Source organism: Triticum dicoccoides, chromosome 7A, assembly GCF_002162155.2.
Source record: "Triticum dicoccoides isolate Atlit2015 ecotype Zavitan chromosome 7A, WEW_v2.0, whole genome shotgun sequence".
NCBI classification, from domain to species: Eukaryota; Viridiplantae; Streptophyta; class Magnoliopsida; order Poales; family Poaceae; genus Triticum; species Triticum dicoccoides.
Genome location: NC_041392.1, coordinates 479675286 through 479684061, shown reverse-complemented (window position 1 = coordinate 479684061; position 8776 = coordinate 479675286).

Below are 8776 nucleotides of genomic sequence, written 5' to 3'. Positions count from 1 at the left end.
CCGAAGTAGTTATGTACTCCGCTTCACATGTAGATCCCGCCACGACGCTCTGCTTGGAACTGCACCAACTGACAGCTCCACCTTTTAATAAAAATATGTATCCGGTTTGTGACTTAGAGTCATCCGGATCAGTGTCAAAGCTTGCATTGACGTAACCGTTTACGACGAGCTCTTTGTCACCTCCATAAATGAGAAACATATCCTTAGTCCTTTTCAGGTATTTCAGGATGTTCTTAACCGCTGTCCGGTGATCCACTTCTGGATTATTTTGGTACCTCCCCACTAAACTAATAGCAAGGCACACATCAGGTCTGGTACACAGCATTGCATACATGATAGAACCTATGGCTGAAGCCTAGGGAATGAATTTATTTTTCTCTCTATCTTTTGCAGTGGTCGGGCATTTGAGTCTGACTCAACTTCACACCTTGTAACACATGCAAGAACCCTTTCATTACTTGATCCATTTTGAACTTCTTCAAAACCTTATCAAGGTATGTGCTTTGCGAAAGTCCAATTAAGCGTCTTGATCTATCTCTATAGATCTTGATGCCCAATATATAAGCAGCTTCACCGAGGTCTTTCATTGAAAAATTCTTATTCTAGTACCCTTTTATGCTATTTAGAAATGAAGTATCATTTCTTATCAGCAATATGTCATCCACATATAATATCAGAAATGCTACAGAGCTCCCACTCACTTTCTTGTAAATACAGGCTTCTCCAAAAGTTTGTATAAAACCATATGCTTTGATCACACTATCAAAGCGTATATTACAACTCCGAGAGGCTTGCACCTGTCCATAAATGGATCGCTGGAGCTTGCACACTTTGTTAGCACCTTTTGGATCGACAAAACCTTCTAGTTGCATCATATACAACTCTTCTTTAAGATATCCATTAAGGAATGTAGTTTTGACATCCATTTGCCAAATTTCATAATCATAAAATGCGGCAATCGCTAACATTATTCGGACGGACTTAAGCATCACTACGGGTGAGAAGGTCTCATCGTAGTCAACTCCTTGAACTTGTCGAAAATCTTTCACAACTAGTCGAGCTTTGTAGACAGTAATATTACTGTCAGCGTCAGTCTTCTTCTTGAAGATGCATTTATTCTCTATGGCTTGCCGATCAACGGGCAAGTCAACCAGAGTCCACACTTTGTTCTCATACATGGATCTCATCTCAGATTTCATGGCCTCAAGCCATTTTGCGGAATATGGGCTCATCATCACTTCCTCATAGTTCGTAGGTTCGTCATGGTTAAGTAACATGACCTCCAGAACAGGATTACCATACCACTCTGGTGCGGATCTTACTCTGGTTGACCTACAGGTTCGGTAGTAACTTGATCAGAAGTTTCATGATCATCATCATTAGCTTCCTCACTTACTAGAGTGGGAATCACTGGAACTGATTTATGTGATGAACTACTTTCCAATAAGGGAGTAGGTACAATTACCTCGTCAAGTTCTACTTTCCTCCCACTCACTTCTTTCGAGAGAAACTCCTTCTATAGAAAGGATCCATTCTTAGCAACGAATATCTTGCCTTCGGATCTGTGATAGAAGGCATACCCAACAGTCTCCTTTGGGTATCCTATGAAGACACATTTCTCCGATTTGGGTTTGAGCTTATCAGGTTGAAGTTTTTTCAGATAAGCATCGCAGCCCCAAACTTTAAGAAATGACAACTTGGGTTTCTTGCCAAACCACGGTTCATAAGGTGTCATCTCAACGGATTTTGATGCTGCCCTATTTAACGTGAATGCAGCCATCTCTAAAGCATAACCCTAAAACAATAGCGGTGAATCAGTTAGAGAGATCATAGATCACACCATATCTAATAAAGTGCGGTTATGACATTCGGACACACCATTACGTTGTGGTGTTCCAGGTGGCTTGAATTGCGAAACTATTCCGCATTGTTTCAAACGAAGACCAAACTCATAACTCAAATATTCACCTCCAGATCAGATCATAGAAACTTAATTTTCTTGTTACGATGATTTTCTACTTCACTCTGAAATTCTTTGAACTTTTCAAATGTTTCAGACTTATGTTTCATCAAGTAGATATACCCATATCTGCTTAAATAATCTATGAAGGTAAGAAAATAACGATACCCGTCGCGAGCATCAACATTCATCGGACCGCATACATCAATATGTATTATTTCCAACAAGTCTGTTCCTCGCTGCATTGTTCCAGAGAATGGAGTTTTAGTCATCTTGCCCATGAGGCATGATTCGCAAGCATCAAGTGATTCCAAAAGTCCATCGGCATGGAGTTTCTTCATATGCTTTACACCAATATGACCTAAACGGCAGTGCCAAAAATAAGTTGCACTATCATTATTAAACTTACATCTTTTGGCTTCAATACTATGAACATGTGTATCACTACTATCAAGATTTAGTACAAAAACAGACCACTCATCAAGGGTGCATGACCATAAAAGATATTATTCATATAAATAGAACAACCATTATTCTCCGGTTTAAATGAATAACCGTCTTGCATCAAACAAGATCTAGATATAATGTTCATGCTCAACGCTGGCACCAAATAACAATTATTTAGGTCTAAAACTAATCCCGAAGGTAGATGTAGAGGTAGCATGTCGACGTCGATCACATCGACTTTGGAGCCATTTCCCACACGCATCGTCACCTCGTCCTTAGCCAATCTTCGCTTAATCCGTAGCCCCTGTTTCGAGTTGCAAATAATAGCAACGGAACCAGTATCAAATATCCAGGCGCTACTGCGAGCATTAGTAAGGTACACATCAATAACATGTATATCAAATATACCTTTCACTTTCCATCCTTCTTCTCCGCCAAATACTTGGGGCAGTTCTGCTTCCAGTGACCAGTCCCTTTGCAATAGAAGCACTCAGTCTCAGGCTTAGGCCCAGACTTGGGCTTCTTCTTTGAGCAGCAACTTGCTTGCTGTTCTTTTTTAAGTTCCCCTTCTTCCCTTTACCCTTTTTCTTGAAACTGATGGTCTTTTTGACCATCAACACTTGATGCTCCTTCTTGATTTCTACCTCCGCAGCCTTTAGAATTGTGAAGAGCTCGGGAATTGTCTTATCCATCCCTTGCATATTATAGTTCATCACGAAGCTCTTGTAGCTTGGTGGTAGTGATTGAAGAACTCTGTCAATGACACTATCATCAGGAAGATTAACTCCCAGCTGAGTCAAGTGGTTGTGGTACCCAGACATTCTGGGTATATGTTCACTGACAGAACTATTCTCCTCCATTTTGCAGTTGTAGAACTTATTGGAGACTTCATATCTCTCAATCCGAGCATTTGCTTGAAATATTAACTTCAACTCCTGGAACATCTCATATGCTCCATGACGTTCAAAACGTTGTTGAAGTCCCGGTTCTAAGCTGTAAAGCATGACACAGTGAACTATCGAGTAGTCATCAGCTTTGCTCTGCCAGGTGTTCACAACATCTGGTGTTGCTCCTCCAGTGGGTTTGTCATCTAGCGGTGCTTCTAGGATGTAATTCTTCTGTGCAGCAATGAGGATAATCCTCAAGTTACGGACCCAATCCGTGTAATTGCTACCATCATCTTTCAACTTAGCTTTCTCTAGAACGCATTAAAATTCAATGGAACAACAGCATGGGCCATCTATCTACAACAACATAGACATGCAAAATACTATCAGGTACTAAGTTCATGATAAATTAAAGTTCAATTAATCAAATTACTTAAGAACTCCCATTTAGATAGACATCCCTCTAATCATCTAAGTGATCACGTGATCCATATCAACTAAAGCATGTCCGATCATCACGTGAGATGGAGTAGTTTTCAATGGTGAACATCACTATGTTGATCATATCTACTATATGATTCATGCTCGACCTTTCGGCCTCAATGTCCCAAGGTCATATCTGCATATGCTAGGCTCGTCAAGTTTAACCCGAGTATTCCGCGTGTGCAAAACTGGCTTGCACCCGTTGTATGTGAACGTAGAGCTTATCGCACCCGATCGTCACGTGGTGTCTCGGCACGACGAACTGTAGCAACGGTGCATACTCAGGAAGAACACTTGTACCTTCAAATTTAGTGAGAGATCATCTTATAATGCTACCGCCGAACTAAGCAAAATAAGATACATGAAGGATAAACATCACATGCAATCAATATAACTGATATGATATGACCATCATCATCTTATGCCTTTGATCTCTATCTCCAAAGCACCGTCATGATCACCATCGTCACCGGCTTCACACCTTGATCTTCATCGAAGCATCGTTGTCGTCTCGCCAACTATTGCTTCTACGACTATCGCTATCGCTTATAGTGATAAAGTAAATCAATTACATGGCTATTGCATTTCATACAATAAAGCGACAACCATATGGCTCCTGCCAGTTGCCGATAACTCCGTTACAAAACATGATCATCTCATACAATAAGATTTAGCATCATGTCTTGACCATATCACATCACAACATGCCCTGCAAAAACAAGTTAGACGTCCTCTACTTTGTTGTTGCAAGTTTTACGTGGCTGCTACGGGCTGAGCAAGAATTGTTCTTACCTACGCATAAAAAACCAAAACGTGGTATAGTGATTGCTTTTTGATCTTCAGAAAGAACCCTGTTCATTGAATCTTCAACTAAAGTTGAAAAAACTGACACCCACTAGCCACCTGTGTGCGAAGAACGTCGGTAGAACCAGTCTCGCATAAGCGTACACGTAATGTCGGTCTGAGCCGCTTCATCCAACAATACCGCTGAATCAAGAATCAACTAGTGATGGCAAGCAATATGTATATACCCACGCCCACAACTCCTTTGTGTTCTACTTGTGCATATAACATCTACGCATAGACCCGGCTCTGATACCACTATTGGGGAACGCAGTAACTTCAAAATATTTCCTACACACATGCAAGATCTATCTAGGTGTATCTAGGTGATGCATAGCAACGAGAGGGAAGAGTATAGTCCATGTACCCTCGTAGACCGTAAGCGAAAGCATTATGATAACGCGGTTGATGTAGTCGAACATCTTCACGATCCGACCGATCCTAGCACTGAAGATATGGCACCTCCGCGATCTGCACACGTTTAGCTTGGTGATGTCCCGTGAACTCTAGATCCAGCTGAGTGTCGAGGGAGAGTTTCGTTAGCACGACGGCGTGATGACGGTGATGATGAAGCTACCGGTGCAGGGTTTTGCCTAAGCACTGCAACAATATGACCGAGGTGGATTATGATGGAGGGGGGCACCGCACACGGCTAAACAATGTCAACTTGTGTGTTTTAGGGTGTCCCCCTGCCCCTGTATATAAGAGCATCTCCAGTCGCGCCCCCAACAGGCCCCCATGCCACTTTTTCGGCGTCGGCACCGAAAAAACGCCCAAGTCGCGCCCCCAGGACGCCGAAAATCACCGGTTCGGCCCGTTTTTGGGTCCGACAATCGCAGGCCAAACCCGGCGCACTGGGGGCGAGCGGGGACTCTGGCGCAAGGGAAAAGCGTGGCTGGCCCACGCCGTTAGGTGGAAAGTCAAGTTTTTCTTCCCCGACTCGCCTCCCACCCCCGCGCCCTCGGCCGCCACTAGCTGTATCCCGGCACCGCCCGCCGCCCTTCACCGCTAGATAGCCAATCCCCGCCGGAATAAGAGCAGAGGTTCGCCGAGGCAGCCCCTCCACCAACAGTTGGGCATTTTTGCCGCCGTTTCCGGCCGCGGAGGGGCAGTTTAGCGGTGGGTACACGCCCACCGGGCGCAAGGTGTTCAGCGATTTGCCTGCCTCGGCGATGGACTCGGACGACGAGGAAGCCCTCGCCGCGCTACTAGAGGAGGAAATCGAGGCCGACGTCCAGGAAGAAGAGCATCTCATGGTGCTCGCCGCCCTCGCCCAGCTGCTGGCGAGCAATGAAAATCCGCGGCGAGGTGGCTCGGTGCCGGGGCGGGTGAAAGCAAAGAACCGGCATCGTCTCGAAGGCTACTGCATGCTCTACTCCGACTACTTCGCCGATGCTCCACTTCACGGCGACAAAACATTTCTGTGCTGTTATCGAATGAGCCGAAAGCTCTTCCTCAGGATTGTGAATTCCATCCGGGAGTTTGACAACTACTTCAAGTGCAAGATGAATATTGCACCAGCAAACTTGGATTCATCGATCTATAAGTGCATGACAACGATGAGGATTTCCTGGGATGCTTGGAAGCATCGACTGCATGCATTGGAAATGGAAGAACTACCCATTTTCTTGGCAGGGGATGTACAAAGGCGTCAAAGGCGGTTGAAGTGTGGTACTTGAGGCGGTGGCCACACAGGACCTCTGGAATTGGCACTCCTTTGGTATGCCAGGAACTCACAATGACATCAACGTGCTGTAGTGCTCCCCTGTCTTTGCCAAGCTTGTTGAAGGTCATTCTCCTCCAGTGAACTTCGAGGTCAATGGGCGGCACTACAACAAGGGGTACTCCTAGCTGATGGCAACTATCCGAGATGGTCTACATTTGTGAAGACTATCTCAAACGCTGTGTCAGGAGGCAAGAAGTCTCACTTTGCCAAGGTGCAGGAGGCTTGCCGGAAGGATGTCGAGCGAGCATTTGGTGTGCTCCAATCTTGATTTGTTGTTGTTCGGTACCCTGCTTAGACCTGGTCGAAAGATCAAATGTGGGAGATCATGACTAGCTGTGTCATCTTGCACAACATGATCATCGAGAGCGAGCAAGAAGAGCCACTGTTTGACACTGAACCATACTACATGCAGCGTCCTCTAGCCGAAGTTGATCACCAGCTACCGGCAACCTGAACTGACTACCTCAATATGCGTCAGGAGATCCGAGACCCACAGGTGCATCATCAACTTCAGCAGGATCTGGTGGAGCACCTATGGAGGCTCAAGGGCGACGTCGGGCGTGACGTGTGATGAAATATGAGTTTTTATTTGTTGAACTATATAATTTGTATTGAACTATTTGTTGTTGCACTATTTTATTGAACTATTTGATGAACTATGTGAAAAAAATATATTTATGTTGGTAATTGAACGCCGAGTCACGACGAACCACGCCGAATATAGGCCTATTCTCGCCCATATGGGCCCTTTATTCGCCGAAGTGGGCCGAAAACTGGGCCAATATCGGCGCCTAGGGGCGACGGCTGGATGCCCAACAGCCCCCAACGCCGATTGTATCGCCGGCTCGCCCCCAGGGGACGATTTTTAAGCCTCCTGGGGGGCAACGACTGGAGATGCTCTAAAGGAGCAAGGGGGAGGCTGGCCGGCCCTTGGGGCGCCCAAGGAGGGGAGGAATCCTCCTCCTAATAGGAGTAGGATTCATCCTTTTCTAGTCCTACTAGGAGGGGGAATGAAGGAATGGGGGAGGGGAAGGAAAAGGGGGGCGCCGTCCCCCTCCTAGTTCAATTCAGACTCAAGGGGGAGGGGCGCGCGGCCTGCCCTGGCCGCCCCTCTCTCTCTCCACTAAGGTCCATCTAGGCCCATTAGTTCCCCGGGGGGAGGGGTTCCGGTAACCCTCCGGCACTCCGGTTTTATCCAAAACCACCCCGAACACTTCCGGTGTCCGAATATAGCCGTCTAATATATCAATCTTTATGTCTCGACCATTTCCAGACTCCTCGTCATGTCCGTGATCACATCCAGGACTCTGAACTACCTTCTGCACATCAAAACACATAAACTCATAATATCGATCGTCATCGAACGTTAAGCGTGCGGACCCTACGGGTTCAAGAACTATGTAGACATGACCGAGACTCATCTCCGGTCAATAACCAATAGCGGAACCTGGATGCTCATATTGGTTCCTACATATTCTACGAAGATCTTTATCAGTCAAACCGCATAACAACATATATTGTTCCCTTTGTCATCGGTATGTTATTTGCCCGAGATTCGATCGTCGGTATCTCAATACCTAGTTCAATCTCATTACCGAAAAGTCTCTTTACTCGTTCCGTAATGCTACATCCCGTAACTAACTCATTAGTTACATTGCTTGCAAGGCTTATAGTGATGTGCATTACCGAGAGGGCCCAAATATACCTCTTCGATACACGAAGTGACAAATCCTAATCTCGATCTATGCCAACTCAACAAACACCATCGGAGACACCTGCAGAGTATCTTTATAGTCACCCAGTTATGTTGTGACGTTTGATAGCACACTAAGTGTTCCTTCGGTATTCGGGAGTTACATAATGTCATAGCCATAGGAACATGTATAAGTTATGGAAAAAGCAATATCAACAAACTAAACGATCATCATGCTAAGCTAATGGATGGGTCAAGTCAATCACATCATTCTCTAATGATGTGATCCCGTTTATCAAATGACAACTCTTTGTCCATGGCTAGGAAACTTAACCATCTTTGATCAACGAGCTAGTCAAGTAGAGGCATACTAGTGACACTCTGTTTGTCTATGTATTCACACATGTACTAAGTTTCTGGTTAATACAATTCTAGCATGAATAATAAACATTTATCATGATATAAGAAAATATAAATAACAACTTTATTATTGCCTCTAGGGCATATTTCCTTCAACTTCGACACCACTACGCCCATGCTAACTCGGCGTCTCTTTGCGCCCGCGGCTCCACATCGACTTCCTCGACACCGGCTACCCCGACTCGACATCGACCATGACATTCTTCGCACGGCTACCTCGACCATGGCTACACCACCCTACGCTCTCGGCTACCTCGACAATGACACAAAGGGCTACCGCCTTGCTTGAGCAACCTCGTCGTTGCCACTTCAGCCAC